Source organism: Rhinoraja longicauda, chromosome 26 (genome assembly GCF_053455715.1).
Source record: "Rhinoraja longicauda isolate Sanriku21f chromosome 26, sRhiLon1.1, whole genome shotgun sequence".
NCBI classification, from domain to species: domain Eukaryota; kingdom Metazoa; phylum Chordata; class Chondrichthyes; order Rajiformes; family Arhynchobatidae; genus Rhinoraja; species Rhinoraja longicauda.
Window position 1 is genome coordinate 29,549,284 of NC_135978.1, and position 20,791 is coordinate 29,570,074.

Sequence of the window (20,791 nt, forward strand, 5' to 3'; positions counted from 1 at the left end):
AGGTGCAGGTGAACCTCTGCCTCACTTGGAAAGACCGTTTGGATGGAGTCGAAGGGGGAGGTAAAGGGACAGGTGTTGCATCTCCTGCGGTTGCAGGGGAATGTTCCTGGGGAGGGGGTGGTTTGGGGGGGAGGGACGAGTGGACCAGGGAGTTTCGGAGGGAACGATCTCTGCGGAAGGCAGAAAGGGGTGGAGATGGGAAGATGTGGCCAGTAGTGGGATCCCGTTGGAGGTGGTGGAAATGTTGTATGTTGTATGCGACGGCTGACGGGGTGGAAGGTGAGTACAAGGGGGACTCTGTCCTTGTTAGAAATAGGGGGAGGGGGAATAAGAGAGGAGCTGCGGGATAGTGAGGAGACCCCAGTGAGAGCCTCATCTATAACGGAAGAGGGGAAACCCCCGTTTCCTAAAGAATGAGGATATCTCCGATGCCCTTGTATGGAACACCTCATCCTGGGCGTAGACGGACGAATTGGGAGTAGGGGATAGTCTTTACAGGAAACAGGGTGGGAAGAAGTGTAATCAAGATAGCTGTGGGAGTCAATATGTTTGTAGTAGATGTCGGTCACTAGTCCATCTCCTGTGATGGAGACGGTGAGATCCAGAAACACTAGGGAGATGTCGGAGATGGTCCAAGTAAATTTAAGAGCAGGATAGAAATTAGTGGCGAAATTGATGAAGTCAGTGAGTTCTGCATGGGTAGAGTGAATGTGGAGAGGGTGTTTCCACTAGTGGAAGAGTGTAGGACCACAGGCCATAGCCTGAGAATAAAAGATTGGACCTTTAAGGAGATAAGGAGGAATTTATTTAGTCAGAGGGTGGTGAATCTGTGGAATTCCTTGCCACAGACGGCTGTGGAGACCAAGCCAATTAATATTTTTAAGACGCAGATTGACAGATTCTTGATTAACATAGAAACATAGAAAATAGGTAGAGGAGGAGGCCATTTGGCCCATCGAGCCACCACCACCATTCATTGTGATCATGGCTGATCATCCACAATCAGTAAACCGTGCCTGCCTTCTTCCCATATCCCTTGATTCCGCTAGCTCCTAGAGCTCTCTCTAACTCTCTTTTAAATTCACCCAGTGAATTGGCCTCCACTGCCTTCCGTGGCAGAGAATTCCACAAATTCACAACTGTCTGGGTGAAAAAGTTTCTTCGCATCTCAGTTTTAAATGGCCTCCCCTTTATTCTTAGACTGTGGCCTCTGGTTCTGGACTCCCCCAACATTGAGAACAATTTTTCCTGCATCTAGCTTGTCCAGTCCTTTTCTAATTTTATACATTTCTATACGATCCCCTCTCATCCTTCTAAATTCCAGTGAAAGCAAGCCCAGACTTTCCAATCTTTCCTCATATGACAGTCCCGCCATCCCGGGGATTAACCTCGTGAACCCAAGCTGGACTGCCTCAATAGCAAGGATGTCCTTCCACAAATTGGGAGACCAAAACTGCACACAACACTCCAGATGTGGTCTCACCAGGGCCCTGTACAACTGCAGAAGGACCTCTTTATTCCTATACTCAAATCCTCAGTACAGGTGTCAGGGGTTGTGGGGAGAAGGCAGGAGAATGGGGTTGAGAGGGAAAGATAGAACAGCCCTGGTTGAATGGCAGAGTGGACTTGATGGGCTGAATGACTTAATTCTGCTCCTATAACTTATGAACTTATGATACTAAGAACACTTGTTTGTAAAAATACATGAAAAAGCATATTAAACCACAATCATACTGTAAACAATTCACCACATTTTCTTAAATCATCTTAAATAAAGGGCCATAGATGCAACAAGGCTATCATCTGCATTGAATCATCCTTCAATTCTGAACCACCAATTTGAAGTCAATTCCAAGCTAAGTGCTGCCTGCAAAGTACCATAAATGGAAAAAAATCTCTTTAAAAAGCATTAAAAGAATGTTAAATCTAGTAACTTCATTTCCTCCAAATATTCGTTAATGAATTGTTCAAATTGAACACATTCAATTCCACGCACAAAAGACCTGCATTTATATAATGTCATCTCTATCACCATGCCAAACTACAATGTGACAAAATTACTTGACAGAAAAGCATGGCGATAATCAAAAGGGATTTTAATTGCTATGTCGACTGGAAAAATCCGACGGGCAAAGGTAGCTTGAAATTCATAGAGATAGAATTAGGATAGTTTCTTTGAAAAACACATTCTGGTCCAGAGAGAAGGCTACATGAAACATGGGATTATGCAACAAGATAGAATTAATTAACAACTCCATTGTGAAGACACCCAGAGGCACCGGCAGACCTGATGCAATTGGATTTTACATTCAATTTGTAGAAGAGAAACATGGAACCAAGTCAGGTATTTTAAACTTAATTCAGAGGGGCTAGTTATTGACTTCAGGAAGCGAGGTACACTACATGCTCCAACAGCATCAATGGTGCCAAAGTGGAGATGGTCGAGAATTTCAAGTTCCAAGGCATAAATATTCCCAACAATTTATCCTGGACATTGCAGCTGCGGCTAAGAAAACACGTCAGCACCTCTAAGGAAGTTTGGCATGTCTTCAACAACTCTTACCAACTTCTACAGATGCACTTTGGAAAGCATACTACCTGGATGCATCACAACTTGATTTATTCACAAAATGCTGGAGTGACTCAGCAGGTCAGGCAGCATCTCGGGAGAGAAGGAACGGGTGACGTTTCAGGTCGAGACCCTTCTTCCGAAACGTCACCCATTCCTTCTCTCCCGAGATGCTGCCTGACCTGCTGAGTTACTCCAGCATTTTGTGAATAAATCGATTTGTACCAGCATCTGCAGTTATTTTCTTGTATTGCATCACAACTTGGTTTGGCAAGTTCTACCCCATACCAGAAGAAATTACAGAGAGTCGTGGACGTAGTCCAGTCCATTCCGAGACCAGACTCCCCTCAATCGACATTTCACGCTGGCTTGGTAAAACACGACAAAATCAAGAACCTTTTTCACCTCTTCTCCCCTCTCCTGTCGGGCTGGAGTTACAAAACGTGAAAGCGCATATCACCAGATTCTGGAACAGTTTCTTCCCCACTGTTATCACACTACTGAATGGTCCTCCCATAAGCTAGGGTGTTGTCCTGATCTTCCAATCTACTTCCTCGCATCCCTTGGACTTTTTCCTCTGCAACTTATGCTGCAACACTGTATTCTGCTCTCTGGTATTGTTCTCTTTGCACTTCCTAATATACTTGTGTACGATTTGATTGTGTTCATGTACAGTATGATTTAACTGAAGAGTAAAGTAACAAAGCTTTTCAATGTATCTCTGTACATGTGACAATAATCAGCTAATACCCCTATTGGGGGATATAAGCAGAGAAAGCTAAAGTGAACTGGCAAACTAGATCAAGGGATCAGTCAGTGGCAGACATTTAAGGGAATCGTAATGAGAAAAATAAATTCTAAGAGGACCCCTGAACATCTACGTTTCACTGGCATGGAATTGCATAGATGGATGCCAGATCAGAATATAGAAACAGCAATCAATGACCAAATAATAAAGAACAACAAATTGGGGGATGGGAGAAAGCTAGCCAGAAGTATCAAATAGGTATTGAGAGTTTTTATGGCTATTTAAAATGGAAAAGAGTTAACAAAGTAAGTAGTCTGGTTCTACAGAAAGTAGTCTTCTCAATTGATAATGGAAAACAAAATAATGGCAGATTAATTAAATATTTTGAAACACAACAGAGTATACATATAAATTTCAGAAAGAACTGTCGGTTGGGAATTGAAAGGGAGAGAACTGAGGAAAACTATAATCAACTAGAGAAGTGGTACTAAATCAATCTTTGGAGTTGCAAACAGGCAAATCTCCAGGTTCTGATGGACTTCCTCCTACAATCTTTAAAGATGTGACTAGTGAGACAGTTGGCGGGTGGTTCCAATTCTCCCACATTCCCTAGCATTGGGGAAAGTTCTATTAGTTTGGTAAATAGCAAAGAGAGAAGAAAGTTAGTTTAAAATATACCATAAGGAAAATATACCATAAGCAATTACCTAAAAACAGGACAGTCGGGTACTTAGGAAATATCAAGGTAAATGGTAAAAGTCAATCAGATTGTGTGAAAGGGAAATCACATTTGGCTGATTTGTTGCAGCTCTTTGAAGAAATAATACGTTATGAATAAAGGTGAACTTATATTCTCAAATAGCATTTGATAAATCGGTGAATCAAAGATTATTAAACTGAACGCTCACAGTGTTGGAAAGAACATATTGGCATAGACAGAAAGTTGGATGGTTAATAGGTAGCAGAGAGTTGCATCTTTTGCTGCTTGGCAAGATGTAATGTGTGGTGTGCCACAGGGATCGGTCCAGGGCCTCTCCACTTTACCACGTACATTAAAGGGCAAGGATGAAAGCACAGAAGGCAAGGATTATATGCCAGTTGTAAGCCAAAATTTTAGCATGTAATACAAAGTGAAAGTAGATGGAACTCAAGTTTACTTGTTTGACTACAGTATTTATGGTAAGAAAATCAAATAACTCAGCTATTGAAATTTCAAATAAATAATTCTAAATGTGTCATTTCAAGGACAGACTAAGCAGTTGTTTCTAACAGTGCATCAGTGTTGTCAGAAAACTTAATTGTCATAACAGCACCCAATGTGTGCAACAAAAGAAAGGTGGAAACAATATATTTTCTGTTTGCTAAAATATTAATATTGTGGTTTTTTCAGAGAGAAAAAAGTTATTGTAACAAACAGCAAGAGACTTCAAAAATTATTCTACTGTGATCTGATAATCAGATTTCACGTGAGGAATCACACTTTACAACTCCATTCTTTCACTGGCATCCCGTTACCTGCACGTCAGTTCTCAATCTGCAATTAAGGAAAGGCAAGAAAAGGGAAATAGAGTTGCAGAGGTAGGAAGTTAAAACAGGGAGAAAAAAATGTACTTACTCAGTGATCGGCCAGGCTTTCAGTAAATACACAAATGCTAGTTAACGTAATAATAAGTTTCTAGTTGCCCAACTGAGATCATAAACTTCACACAAATACAATAAGCAGATTTAATATCCCAAAAGTCATTTCCAAATATAAGATCTCAGCAGTCACATTTAACGTTCAGCACCTTATGTTTGCTATTTTCAACAAGAGTTATATTGGTGAAAAATGCAGATTATCTTTTGACTCAATCAGAAATTCACAATAAACCCACACTGCTTTGCTTATTGCAAAAGCACCATGTATCTGAAACAATGCATCTAAGGGAATAAAATGTTTTTTTATTTAAGATCAAAATTACAGAATGACAATAAAATTTACAGTCTCACAGGAATAATTAGAATCCTTGTAATGTTCACATGTTTTGGCATAAGTAACCCCATATTATCATTTCAGGGATTCAATTCGATTCCTTTCCAGGTTCATGTGAGTACAATCAATATTGATTCACTGAAGACCCTTATCATTGATTCATTGAAGACCACAGTAAATCTAACATTCGACTACAATCCTTCTTCTTACCCACTCCACAGCTTTAGAATTGCTAAACAGTGACAAGTCTCTCGTGTTTCAGAGGAGCATTGAAAAACTACAGGCCTACTCGGCAGCTGCGCACAAAGCCATCCTGTAGTGCGACCCGGAAACACCTCCTTCACCCCCGTGCGTCAGTCACAGCTGCAGCTTGCCAAGCAAGCAAGGCATCGGTTACATGCTTGGATCGAATATTACACAACAGTGGCGGATTTTACTCGGCCTGGCACACCGTAAGCAAACGCCAGGCAGGCAGCGACACGAGAATGCAAATGCTGGAACATTGAGCAAACACAATTAAAACAACTGCTGGAAGAAGGAGGGTCTCGACCCCAAACCAAACGTCACCCATTCCCTTCTCTCCAGAGATGCTAAGTTACTCCAGCACTTTGTGTCTGCTGGATGAAGAAGGGTCTCGACCCCAAACCAAACGTCACCCATTCCCTTCTCTCCAGAGATGCTAAGTTACTCCAGCACTTTGTGTCTGCTGGATGAAGAAGGGTCTCGACCCCAAACGTCACTCTAAGATGCTAAGTTACTCCAGCACTTTTTTAAAACTGTTGGATGAAGAAGGGTCTCGACCCCAAATGTCACCCATTCCCTTCTCTCCAGAGATGCTAAGTTACTCCAGTGTCTGCTGGATGAAGAAGGGTCTCGACCCCCAAACCAAACGTCACCCCATTCCCTTCTCTCCAGAGATGCTGAGTTACTCCAGCACTTTTTTTTACTGCTGGATGAAGAAGGGCCACGACCCCAAACGTCACCCATTCCCTTCTCTCCAGAGATGCTAAGTTACTCCAGCACTTTGTGTCTGCTGGATGAAGAAGGGTCTCGATCCCAAACGTCACCCATTCCCTTCGCTCCAGAGATGCTTAGTTACTCCAGCACTTTGTGTCTGCTGGATGAAGAAGGGTCTCGACCCCAAACCAAACGTCACCCCATTCCCTTCTCTCCAGATAGAGATGCTAAGTTACTCCAGCACTTTGTGTCTGCTGGATGAGAAGGGTCTCGACCCCAAACCAAACGTCACCCCATTCCCGTCTCTCCAGAGATGCTGAGTTACTCCAGCACTTTTTTTTACTGCTGGATGAAGAAGGGTCTCGACCCCAAACGTCACCCATTCCCTTCTCTCCAGACAGAGATGCTAAGTTACTCCAGCACTTTGTGTCTGCTGGCTGATCTCAGCAGGTCAGACAACAGATATGGAAGGAAATGGACAGACCACGTTTCAGGTCTGTCCTTTTTCCCCTCCACAGATGCTGTCTGCCCCGTTAAGTTCCTCCTGACAGTTTGCTTTTTACTTAAGGAAACGTTAAGTGGCATCTAGATTTGGTAAATCGTCATACCATAAAAATCTCCACGGATTTTTCTCCCTGCTTTTCTCACAAATAGAGATGTAGATATGATTTTGTTCCCCTTTCTTACAGAGAATGGCTTGTTCTGGAATCACTTTACCCTATAACTATAGCATAACTATATATAGGAAGGACAGTTACGAACATAACTATGCCGAAAAATAATTCTACACGTAGCCATGTCCAGAATGAGGCATTAAATAATCGTTTACGAAATAAAGATGTGGCTATTCATCAGATATTTTCTTTCTCTCACTTTCCTTGTCTGTGTAACATGTGAGATAAGTGTGATTTTTTTTCTATTCAGTGTTTAATCTGTCACACTTCATCCAAACCATGTTGATGAAAATGTTATTAACAAAAAATCCATAAAAATCTATACATTACTTCTTGAAAGCAAAAAGAAAACAGATTTTAGAAATCTGAAATAAAAAGAGTTTGGCCTAGATCTCACATGTAAACAGACCTCACAAATACTGCAAAATATTTGCAGTTCTTTCAATTTATTGTATTACAATTGGTGTATATCATGTGGTTCCTACATTGGAAAAAACAAAAACAGACGAGATGTCTGCAGAACACCTTCATTCAGTCCCCTAAGATGTCCTCCATCCACATTGCTATTTTCAGAGCTACTCCAGAGAAATGTGACTTAAAATGGAGAAGCAAACTAATTCTTCAGCTGAAAGAGGGTAGTAGGTGGTAATCCACTAACCTTTGACATTAATTTTCCTACATCATTATTTCTGATGCCACCACTATTTTGGGCACAGACTGATGGATATAACACAGTAAAGTGAGCAAAGATCAGAGCCACAGTTATCTGTACCTGTCACACTGCAGGGAATGTCGATATTCTTGTGGTCTCTTGCGTAGACAATGGCATAATGTAAAACGTCCCTTGACCAGACTGTTGTCACAAGTTTAGAGACACAGGGTGGAGACTACATAAAGATAGCACTTCCGTTCCAGTAATTCTCCCAGAATGTGTTTTCTTCCAACTGGCTTTCTCATGCCTAACAAACTTCACTCAAGACAGTAATGCCAAAGTCAAAGTATTTGAATTCCCAGACCATTGAGAACAGAGTCCTGTTGAGGTCTGCTGCTGCTGCTGTTCTCCATGTTCTAGAACCTGATGTTCTAGATCTCACATTTCATATTCAGGAGTGTAAGATGCCTTTTAACATAGGATGACCCTCTTGGGCTTGATAAATCAATGCCTTAGTCCAGTGGCTGTAGAGGCCAAGACAATTTGAAACTCTGAAGCATTTACATGCGCACATATACGGACATGCACACAAAACATCTGTCAGTGAACAAATACACACACATACATGTGAGTTGGCTCAAGAAACCTTATCGCCTTTGATAATGACTAAGCATTCTTCTTTATTCTGAACTGCTGGATAAGAGGCAGTACAAATGAATTAAAACAGGTTTCAGACACCACACCTGAGCCAACCATTCCCTATTTCTAAACCTATAACATTTGCCAACCCAAATATTCATAAATGTGCTTTACAAAATCTGTTTACATCAGTTGAGGACAGAATCATGCCAATTCTTTTGCCAATTAGTTGACCAGTTAAAACAAAAGAAATACTATCAGATGAACAGTATTGTCCCTTTAATATATTCTAGGGCTCATGCCAGAAAGAAATCCACATAAAAGGTAAAATATAGATTTTTTGTCAAAGGAAACTTTTCAAAAAATCACTAGGTTAGTCAGCATTCCCAAAGTTCCATGACCAAAGTTAGTCATAGAGTCAAGGGGTGATATGGTGTAGAAACAGGCCCTTCGGCCCAACTTGCCCACACCGGCCAACATGTCCCAGCTCCACTAGTCCCACCTGCCAGCATTTGGTCCATATCCCTCCCAACCTGTCCTATCCATGTACCTGTCTAACTGTTTCTTAAATGTTGTGATAGTCCCTGCCTCAACTACCTCCTCTGGCAGCTTGTTCCATACATCCACCACCCTTTGTGTCAAAAATGTTACCCCTCAGGTTCCTATTAAATCTTTACTCCTTCACCTTAAACCTATGTCCTCTGGTTCTCGATTCACCCACTCTGTGCATCTACCTGATTTATTCCTCTCATGATCTTATACACCTCTATAAGATCACCTTTCATCCTCCTGCGCTCCAAGGAATAGAGTCCCAGCCTACACAACCGCTGCCTATAGCTCAGACCCTCTCATTCTCGTAAATCTTCTCTGTACCCGTTCCAGCTTGACAACATATTTCCTATAACACGGTGCCCAGAACTGAACACAATACTCTAAATGAAGCTTCACCAACGTCTTATACAACTGCAACATGACCTCCCAACTTCTATACTCAATACTCTGGCTGATGAAGGTCAATGTGCCAAAAGCCTTTTTGACCACGCAATCTACCTGCGACTCAACCTTCTGGGAACTATACACCTGCACTCCTAGATCCTCTGCTCTACAACACTCCCCAGAGCCCTACCTTTCGCTGTGTAGGTCTTGCCCATATTAGACTTCCCAAAGTGTAGCACCTCACATTTTTCTGCATTAAATTCCATCAACCATTCCTCAGCTCACTTGGCCAATTGATCAAGATCAAGATTGATCAATATCCTGTTGCAATTTTTCACAACCATCTTCACTATCTGCAAAACCAGCCACTTTTGTATCATCTGCAAACTTGCTCCCATATATATTGCTGAAACCACTCATTATTTCCTCTGAACTTGTTCACATGGTTCTTTTCCCCTTATATTGCATTGTTTCAATCAGTGAAATAATACTCTAAACCATATTTCTAAGAACAATTGTGTAGGAAAATAACTGCAGATGCTGGTACAAATCGAATGTATCACAAAATGCTGGAGTAACTCAGCGGGTCAGGCAGCATCTCAGGAGAGAAGGAATGGGTGACGTTTCGGGTCGGGCAATCACAGTGCACAGATACATGATAAGGCAATAACATTTAGTGCAAGATAAAGCCAGTAAAGTGCGATCAAAGATAGCCCAATGGGATGGATAATAATTCAAGGCTATGCTGTCGTTGCAGTACAGGTAGTATGGAGGCACAGAAAGAAATTACGAAAAAGTACAGTATTATTTATCGAAAAGGGAATAAATAAAATGGCAGAGAGTTGAAGTAGTATCTGTGGAAAATGAAACATGGATTAACATTTCTGCTGGAAGGCCTTTCATCAGAACAAAATCAGAAATATCTCCAATAGGGTGAGACAAAATGACAATGATGCAGCTAAGATGTTACAACTAGGCCTCAGCAAGCTCGACGAACAAGACCTCATCTTCTATCTGGGCATGTTGTATCCAATATCAAATATGGCGAACAAAGATGCAGACCCCCATCAATCTCTGCCTTTGATTTCAATAGCATCCTGGGATAGATCCCATCAAACCCTGGAGATTTATCTGCCCTAATATGCATCAATATTTCCAAATACTTCCAAATACATAGATGTCAACTCATCTATATCGGCGAAACCAAGCGCAGGCTCGGCGATCGCTTCGCTGAACACCTGCGCTCGGTCCGCATTAACGCCACTGATCTCCCGGTGGCCCAGCACTTCAACTCCCCCTCCCATTCCCAGTCTGACCTCTCTGTCATGGGCCTCCTCCAGTGCCATAGTGAGGCCCGCCGGAAATTGGAGGAGCAGCACCTCATATTTCGCCTGGGCAGTTTGCGGCCCGGTGGTATGAACGTTGACTTCTCCAACTTCAGATAGCTCCTCTGTCCCTCCCTTCCCCTCCTCCTTCCCAGATCTCCCTCTATCTTCCTGTCTCCACCTATATCCTTCCTTTGTCCCACCCCCGACATCAGTCTGAAGAAGGGTCTCGACCCGAAACGTCACCCATTCCTTCTCTCCCGAGATGCTGCCTGACCTGCTGAGTTACTCCAGCATTTTGTGAATAAATCGATTTGTACCAGCATCTGCAGTTATTTTCTTATACTTCCCCTCCCTGATCCAGACAAAATCAGTGTGTCTCCACTGCCAAATTGGTATCATTAAATTTTATAAACTGCCAGAGTCTGAAGAAGGGTCTCGGCCCGAAATGTCACCCATTCCTTCTCTCCAGAGATGCTGCCTGTCCCGCTGAGTTACTCCAGCATTATGTGTCTATCTCTGGTGTAAACCAGAATCTGCAGTGTCTTTCTACACATTCCACATTTTTCTACCTGATGAATACAGATGAGAAGTAATCACTCAATAGCACAGAAATAGATTCATAGAGTAATACAGTGTGGAAACAGGCCCTTTGGCCCAACTTGTCCACACTGGCCAATATGTCCCAGCTACACTAGTTCCATCTGCCTGCACTTGGTCCATATCCCTCCAAACCTGTCCTATCCATGTACCAAAGATAGACACAAAATGCTGGAGTAACTCAGCGGGTCAGGCAGCATCTCGGGAGAGAAGGAATGGGTGACGTTTCGGGTCGAGACCCTTCTACAGATTATCCATGTACCTGTCTGTTTCTTAAACGTTGAGATAGTCCCAGCCTCAACCATCTCATCTGGCAGTTTGTTCCATACACCCACCACCCTTTGCGTGGAAAAGTTACCCCTCAGATTCCGAGAGATAGATGTGGGCATTACTGGGCTGGGGAACTATACGGTTGGTGGCTGTGGAGGGGAGAGAGCCAGAGTTGATGATATCGATCACAGTCTATATCTGTATCTGTATCTTGACGTATAATCACCATCACTGGTTGTCTTATACGTTAGGAGAGTCATGTGCCAAGTCGCAATTAAATATGAAAGTGGTCCTTAAAGGTCAACGTCTTAATACCGATTGTTTCCAACTTGGTCTTGAAGGTCTTATTGTCGGGTGCGGTGCGAATGTCATGGTGGAGATGATTCCGTTCACGAATTGTCTTTGGGTACAGTGAATACCTATAACAGTCTTTACTTGTTGGGATGATGTTGTATTTGAAAACCCCCGATTGCCTGGTCTTTGGTTGTCTGGATGAATTTGCAGATTGAAGATGACTCTTAATGTTGCTTGGAATAAACCCGTGCGTTTCTTTATAGATGGTCGTCAGGTGTAATTTGGTCCCATGGTCTTGAAGAGTTTCCCTCTCTAGCTCAGCAAGGATTTTAGTGATACTGGACTCCCTACTGTAATCACCAATAGTGAATCTTGCAGCTCTATTTTGATTTCTTTCTAACATGTCCTCGTCTGTTTTGTGTTGTGGATCCCAGACCGCAGAGCAATACTCAAGTTTGGGTCTTATCAGAGTCTTGTAGGCTATAGACTTGGTTCTGTTGTTACAATAGTAAATATTTCTCTTCAGTAATCCCAGCATTCTGTTAGTCTTGGTGGTTGTTTGGTTGAAGTGAGTAGACTATTTCAAATCACTGCTAAGTTCCACTCCCAGGTCGGGATGATGTTTCCCCTCTTTCAGGGTGGAGTGCCCCATCTTGTACTTCATGGTAACCGGATTCCTCCTGTGGGTGACTCTCATACTGAAGCACTTAGAAGAATTGAAAGACATCTGCCAATCTCCTTCCCATTTGATTAAAAAATCACGGTCTTGTTGGAGTCTCTCCGAATCCTCCATAGATTGCATCCATAGTGTCTAACCTTTCAGTGGACCTTTGAAGGCAGATCATTGACTTATGCCAAAAATAGTAGGGGTCCCAGGACTGTACCCTGGGGAACCCCAGATGAGACTTTAGCTTTGTTGGAAGAAACACACTCCAACACAACCTGTAGGTGACGGTTTATAAGGAAAGACTCAATCCACTTCAATGCGTTGTTTCTAATTCCCACGTGGCGAAGTTTCATCAAAAGACGTAGGTGGGGCACGCCTTATTGAAGTCCATGATAATCAGATCCGCCTGGCCTTTATCATCCAAAATCTTTGCAAGGTCGTCAACAAGAGCAGATAATTGAGTGTCACAGGAACGTCCCTTGCAGAAACCGTGTTGCACGTCGATTAAGATGCGATATTGTTCAAAATGATTCATGATATGATGATGCAGGATATGTTCCAAAATCTTACATGGAATTGATGTCAACGAAACTGGCCTATTGTGTCAGGGGTTACTTATATCACCTTTCTTGTAATGGGTGCTGATGGTATGGTGTTCATCTGTGTGGTCATGGTCAAGGGGTAAGTCTGAGGAGGTATCTGAGAACTGGCGCCTGGTAGAGAATGAGGAATGAGGTGTTAAATAACATTTAAACCCTCAATAATAATCTTCATTATGCAAGAAATAAAGCATTTCACGAAGATATAAAGGCCATAAATACGATTCTGATGGCAACCGTGCTCACACCTCTCAAATTGGCTCTAAAGTGTGTTTTCTAAAGTTCATCAACGTCCTGGCAGCGCTACTGCGCAGGCGTGCGCGACCCCGCCGTCCAAGGCGGGTTCACGCGGGCGCCAGCGGAAGGCGCATGCGCTCCAACTGTCGCGGGGCCGCGGGCGCGCTTTGGCAAGTCCTCGGCTTCGCGCCGGTGCGTGGCAGCCAGCGTGAGACGAGGGGAGGGGGAGGGGAAGGGGGAGTCGCCGGCGTCTGGGCGCCCGTTCCAGGAGGGCTGGTAATGCGCAGGCGCAGAGTGGGGGGGGTGGGGAGGTGTCGGTTGATACTGTGAAGGGTGGCAGCGCGCAGGCGCAGAGTGGAGGGGAGAGGGTGTCGGCTGATTCTGGGGAAGGGTGATAGTGCGCAGGCGCGGAGAGGGGGGTGTCGGCTGATTCTGGGCGCCGGTTCGAGGAGGGGTAGCGGTGCGCAGGCGCGGAGCGGCGCTGCTGTCACTTGGCAGAGGGGGCGGGAGGGAGGAGGAGGACGCAACCCTGAGAGACGAAAGAAACGGCCCGATTAATGTGCGCAGCCCGCTCTGCGCAAACTTCGCACGCTATCGTAGAGGGAGGGAGGGTGGGAGGGAGAGAGAGAAAAAAACAGTTTGAGCGAAGGTGGGAGGGGGGGGAGTGAGGCTGCAGCCGTGTTTGACAGCCGTGAAAAACCTCTGGATTCTCGTCTGAATGGTCGCTATAAGCCCTCCGCCTCGAAGCCAACTCTCTTCAGGGTGAGTTGATGCGGTTTTGTAATGGCCAGGAAGCCGGTTTAAACAAACGCGGCGCCGGGTGGGGAGAGAAAAAGCCGGCGATGGGTGGGTGGGAGGGAGGGAGACGGGGAGGGCTTCCTCTCAGATTATGTGGCTGCTGCTGCTGCCTTACTGTGTGGTAATAAAATGGCGTCCGGCCGTTGGTAAAACCTTCAAATGATCCGGCTCTGTCGTTACCGATGCCTTTTTATTCTTCGACCTTTGGCTACTTTTCACACGCAGCCTCTTGGAAATCATCGCAAAGTCGCCGACGTGGCCTTTCAAGAAACGGACATCCATTTTTTTTATTTGTTCATTATTTTTTTCCGCTCAGAGTTTGACCCAATTCCTTTCTATGTACGAAAAACGCAGGTTGGTATTTTTCTCTCTCTCCCCCCCCCCCCCCCCCCCTCACTCTATTAGTGTGGCAGACGCCCGGGTACGAGGCGTATCAAATCTAATCCATTCATTTCTACTTTATATCGAAATAAAACTGTGCGTAATAGAATGGATGGGCAAGGTTGCAGGTCATGAGCAGTACTGATGAGTTTGGGTGGAGTGAGGAGGAACAAGATTTTTTTTACCGCAGGGTGGATCTTGACTTGTGAGACGCCCAAATCCAATTATTACCGATATATTCAGGTATATAAATGCTGAGCATTTAAGTTTTTGTTGCTTTGGAGCTTTATGTTCTGCGAAACCTGATGCAATATCTCATGACCCGTTTTTTCAATGGTTTGGTTGACATATTTTCATGGTCGATGCAGTGCCATAAGCCACATGCATCTTGCTTTTTGGTGATGCAGGATTAACATCTCACGACATTGTTAAACCATTTTTTCCTTTATCAGCCCTGCTAGTTTTGCAGAAAGCTCTTGACGGATATGCCCATTCCTGTGTTCAAATATACGATTTAATATCATTTAAAATCTGATAGTGATTTGATTTTGAATTCTGATTTTGCTCAAAAATTCGAAAGCAAATTTTCCATTTAATGTTTGATATTATATGCAATTTTGTAACAAAATAACACCTAGTCAGAGCAAGTGCATGTTATTTTAGTCCTTGTAAATGTGATCATTTGTTTTGCATCATAGTGGCGAGAGACTAGCATCAGTTTTCAAACAGATGTATTTCACTGTTCCTATTGTTAGTCCCATAACCAATTTGACTTTTTATTAGCATTTTGCTAACTTGACTGTCGAGAAGCCAACGCGTGACTTGCCTTAAAATATATTTAAATGGAGAATGTAATTTAAAATATAAATTATTGAGCAATTTCAGCAGTGGGTAAGAAGGATATCCAGGCTTTAATTTGGACATTGATTTGGCAGATTTTATTATTGATCAGAATTTATTTTAATTGATTTTTTTTCCTACTCCAATTTCTACATTTGTAATGACAGTCATTTCTTAATGTTAATTGTATTGGTAGTTGTGTGTCTCCAAATAACATTGCTTTGAAAGGAGCCTCAAAAAAGTGAGATAAAATAAGAATGGTAAATATATGATTCATATGGTAAATATATGATTCTATATTCAGATACTTGTACTGCATCTCAACTTGTAGTTCACAAAAGATTTTGCATTTGAAAAGTTTCTCTGACATGATCATGGTACCCAGACATGTAAGATTTCGAGTTCATTACTTTTTCTATCTCATCAAAATCTCAACAAAATATGAAGTGTAAAAGCAATTTAGGTAAAACATGTATCCCATAGTGATATGTATTAAATCATGGTTTTGAAGATTCAAACAGAAGTCATTTGCATATCTAGCTAAATCATAGGCAGCTGAATTTATCACTATTGTACAAACCTCTCCACGTGGGAACTATCGTCCAACACAGTACAGGGGGGGGGAAAGGGATCAGAGGGGATTTATGCTCTTAAAGTCCTTGCATTGATTATCTGTATTTGGACCATGATAATGATTCTTTTGGTATTTAAAATGTCAAAGTGCCTAGTTTTTATGAGGTTTGAAGAATTTCACTAGTGCATTTTTGAAATTCTTCATTAGCAATATTTTCAGTGTTGCATGTATTGTCACTTTGTCACTTCTGTTTTTCAATATGATTTCCTTTTGCATGTAATGTGCATGTAAGTAATAACATTTTTTGCGTTTGTCATTTATTCCTATATAACTATTATTTGCTCCAAATAAACAATTGCAGATCATTTTTATGAATGGAGCATGATTTTTTTAAATACTACATCTCAATTATAATTACAACTTCATATTGGGGATCCATTAGGGATACCTCGAATGGCATAAAGAAAGTTTGATGTTTTTATAATATTTAAGTTGCAAGAAATTATCCACATGTTGGAGAATTTTGTGATTATTTCAGTTGCATCTATCAAACATTTTGGTGTAAGTGAGGTTAAATTGTAATCTGATCCTAGTTTGTATGAATGCTGATGCAGCACATGGAATTTTGTTCATGATGAAACTTCTCAATAGTTTTGTGTGGAGAAAGATAATTGGGTAAAAACAAATCTCAAAACAAAAATGTATTTTGCTTATTAATTGTACCAATTCTGTTTAATGACTTAAGTCCAAAAGCTTGATTTAAGGGTTTTTCAATTTGCTTCCTTATTTTAAAAATTATCCTTCATATTTTTCTTTAAGTTTGACTCTAAAGGTTGGTTTCCACAGTTGTAACTGGAAATGACTGTGAATTTTTGACTGCTTTATTTGACCAAAGTTTGATCAGAACGTTATCCAACCTTTCTGCAGAAGAAACTTTTTAGTACTTTTAGTTCATTTTAAAATGTCCTTTTTTTGCAGACTGTCTCTACATGTTTTTTTCCGTGTACTCTGGTTTCCTCCCAATTCAAAAGATATGCAGGTTTGTAGGTTAATTGGCTTCTTTACATTGCCCCTTATGTGTGGGATTTGAAACTGGACTCGTGGGACGAATGGCCTGTTTTCACGCTATATCTCAAAACTAAACTAAAATGTGATATGAATAATACCAGAATCTAACTCTGAGCTTCAAAAAATTAAAATATTAATTAGTTCGATGGTCCTTAATGTTAAAGTATACACTGCCCAGTGAAATTCTTGTAGCCGTCGCCATATTTTGGTGCCTTTTACAAAAAAGTCCAGTCCACCTACTGGATATACAGGAGCACATACAGTTAGGTCATACATATGGGGATTTATTACGCTAAGTAATCTTCAGATGGTTAGGATGCAGGTCTCCTTAAGTTAGTAAGTAAAATTCTGATTTCTCGTACTGTTAGCATCTTGGAAAATGCCGTTTGGTCAATGACCATTGGGGGTTTTTTTAGCCGAAAGAAAGTAAATTTAATTTGGTGATATTTCTAATCAAAATATAATTAATTGCTTTACATTCACACTTAGAAGTTACAGTCAGCTGTTGTGGAAGAAAGTCAGAAATCTGCAGATGCTCATCTGAAATCAAAACAAAATACTGGAACCGCTCGGCAGATGAGGAGCATTTACCACAACATAATGATAAACTTGCTGTATTTCTATTTGTTGAGTTTGAAAGTTAGGATTGTACACTTTCTATCAATTGAAACCAGCCAAATTTGTATCTTATTTGCCCGAACTATTTGAATAGAGAACTTTAATACTCAATTTTAGTGTATTACAAAAAGCGAGGGAGCTACGTTTTTGTGGAGGGCAAACATTAGCCCCCAGTATGTCTGTAATGTTTCTGCAGCCCACGTACTCCATTGGAAATATTTATTTTAAAAAATAGATATTTCCACAGAGGAGTACTGAAATCAGTCATGTGTCTTTATTTTTTTCATGCAGAATTAGTCTTTGTTCAGCTGATAAACATTGTTTTTTATTCATCCTGGTTTCAATGGATTGGAACATAGATGGTAAATGAATTTAAGATGCTGACCAGGCATGCATAAATTGAATGGCAAAGTATGCTTGCAGGGCCGAAGAGCCTATTCCTGTACCTCTGCTTTTCTAGCTATACATCTGACTGTGAATGGGCCATTGATTTCATGATTCAGTACAGAATAATTTATTCAGAATGGACAATTTGTTAATATACTGAATATTAATGGCAGTGAACAGTAAAATTGCTATAGGAGAAATGGGTATATTTACTAAACATATGAAGCTTACTTAGCGCAGGGATAGACGAGGGCTGGAAATTAACATCTGTCTGATAATTAGTTTATGCTGCAGCATTATATTTAAACTGGCAGCAGGGAATTTGACTGATTTAACAAACTGAAAGCATTGAAGTATTGTATGCTTAATTCACAAGACTGTTTATTAAACGTATTGTTTTCATGCATTTGTGCATATTCCTGGAATTTTATTCAGCACTACAATCGTCAAAACAAACTTTTTTTTCATCTTTGTTTTCATCACCCATCTTTGGCATGTCTTCAATTTCATGTTAGAAATATTTTGTTTTCAATGCTTCTGTGCTTTTGCTATTTATTAACATGGGGGCAAAATTGTCTTTAAAGAGTGCCCTCCCTGGCCTTTCCTGTTTTCCCTTTCTTAGAAAATGCATAAAAAGGATCCACTTCAAAAACTGTTTCAATATTGGATGTTGTGATTCTGTGCTCAGACTTTTCATTACCTTCGGATCCAAGGTGGTTCGCAGCCTGTGGCTCAAAATTTCTCTGAAATGGCACATTCTGGGAGCACATATTTGGTTCCCTGATTCCAGGATTAAAAGCTTGGCAAAAGCTCTAATTCAAGATTGTAATCAAGCAGTCCCTGGTGCAGTGGCTTTTGGTGAATTGTGTAGGAATGGATGTGGATCCTCCTTGCTACAGTTTTTGATTGTGAATATGAAATACTTTGCCTTCGGCTCATTGGTGTCCCTTTATTACAGGTTTCTCAATTCAGATTTATGTAGGCAGGTTTTGTTATCTGAAGTCAAAATGTTTCCTAACATTCTATTTGCAATTGAAATTCAGGACATCTTTGAAATTTTGACTATGTATGTAAGCTACAAATAAACCACATTGGAATTATGTTAATAGTTAATACGGGTTCATTGGAGCTTAATCAGGAATTGTTAATATTATTGTAAACTTGCATTCCAAAGGGTCACCTATAATTAATGTATTCTAATAGTAAGGAATGACAAGCTCATCAAATCTTTGAAATGAAAGCAGGATATAATGATCCTTTGTTTTGATTTGATATGTTCTGAAACATAATTGGGTGAAATAAAGTTAATGTAAAACCAGCACCAGATCATTTTAAAAAGTAATTAAAAAGTGATCAACTCCACCAGTTAAGGAACTTTCAGTAAGATTTGCAAACTTTCTTGATGGACATTAAACAGTCGTAATTTTCTTGGTCACTGCTGCTACAGCTTGATTCTGGGTTCGTTGAATGACTTGAATTTAAATACCCCAGCTTCTGTGGTGTTTCAGCCTCAAATCAGTAGTTCAAGCCTCTATTTACTAGTTCAGAAACTTACCATGTCCATTGAAGAACGCTTGATGAGATGCTACTTAGCTTATGTTAAGACAAGGTACTGCAGATGCAGATTTGCAAAGAAAAAAGCCAAAGTGCTGAAGTAACTCAGCATGTCAGACAGTCTCTAGAGACCCAAAACAACACCTATCATGTTCTCCAGAGATGCTGCCTGACCTGCTGAGTTACTCCAGGTCTTTGTGGCTTCGATTATGTTAACTCATGTTATTAAATCAGTATTAAATGCAGGGTATTTTCATTCCAAAAAGGAAGAAAGATTCTCGGGGGAGAATGAGATGACCGTGGCTGACATGGAACGTCAAGGACAGTATAAAACTAAAAGAGAAGGCATATAACATTGCAAAGATTAGTGGGAAGCCAGAGGATTGGGAAGCTTTTAAAGAACAACGGAAGATAACTAAAAAGGCAATACGGGGAGGAAAGATGAAATATGAAGGCAAGCCAGCTAATAATATCAGAGGATTGCAAGAGTTTCTTCAGTTATATAAAGAGTAAGAAAGAGGTAAGAGTGGATGTTGGACCACTGGAAAATAATGTAGAAGTGATAATGGGGAATAAAGAAATGGCAGAGGAATAACCTTTTGCATCTGTCTTCACAGTGGAAGACACCTGCAGAGTGCCTGAAATTCAAGAGAATCAGGGGATGGAAGTTAGTGGAGTGGCTATCACTAAGGAAAAGGTGCTTGGGAAGCTGAAAGTGGATAAGTCACCTGGACCGGATGGACAATTGTCTATATTACCCCGTTGCACAAGAAAGGAGCAAAACAGAATCGTGGGAACTATCAGCCGGTTAGTCTGACTGGTGGTTGGTCAGATTTTGGAGTTCATTATAAAGGATGAGGTTACGGAGTACTTAGAAGCTCATGATAAAATAGGCTGGTCAGTGTGGTTTTGTGAAGGGGAGATCTTGCCTGATGAATCTAATGGAATTCTTTGTAGAAGTAACGCAGGACAAAGGATAGATGTTGTTTACCAAGATTTTCAAAAAGCCTTTTATAAGCTGCCATACGTGAGGCTGCTAAGGAAGATGAGAGCCCATGGTGTCAAAGGGCATATACTAGCATGGATAGCACGAACAGTGAAAGGCTTGAATAGAGTGGATGTGGAGAGGATGTTTCCACGAGTGGGATAGTCTAGGACGAGAGGTCATGGCCTCAGAGAGGCTATGGTTAAAATACGTTCCTTTAGGAAGGAGATGAGGAGAAATTTCTTTGATCAGTCTGATGAATCTGTGGAATTCTTTGCCACTGGATATTTTTAAGCCAGAGATGGATAGATTCTTGATTTGTACAGGTGCCAGGGGTTGTGTTTTGAAGGCAGGAGAATGGGATTAGGAGGGAGAGGTAGATCAGCCATGAGTATGAAAAGCAGGCATATTTCCAAGCAGTTTGTTGAAGCAGATCATTCTAGAAGA

At 41.3% G+C, this 20,791-nt stretch overlaps 2 protein-coding genes across 5 annotated transcripts in view; one reads left to right on the forward strand and one right to left on the reverse strand.

Annotated features, from left to right (window-relative positions):
- mettl16 (methyltransferase 16, N6-methyladenosine) overlaps window positions 1–5,609 on the reverse strand; it is a 146,505-nt gene extending 140,896 nt beyond the window's left edge. For all 3 annotated transcript variants that reach the window (XM_078422405.1, XM_078422403.1, XM_078422402.1), the window contains exon 1: window positions 5,500–5,609. The gene's annotated coding sequence lies outside the window, so the exon portion shown is untranslated. The remainder of the gene's footprint in view (window positions 1–5,499) is intronic.
- Window positions 5,610–13,766: 8,157 nt separating this feature from the next.
- Window positions 13,767–20,791, forward strand: part of pafah1b1a (platelet-activating factor acetylhydrolase 1b, regulatory subunit 1a) — a 105,695-nt gene continuing 98,670 nt past the window's right edge. Inside the window, exon 1 of one of the 2 annotated variants that reach the window (XM_078422572.1) lies at window positions 13,767–13,901. The gene's annotated coding sequence lies outside the window, so the exon portion shown is untranslated. Of the gene's footprint in view, window positions 13,902–14,059; window positions 14,292–20,791 lie in introns of those variants that run through there. The other variant, XM_078422573.1, reaches the window with a different exon arrangement.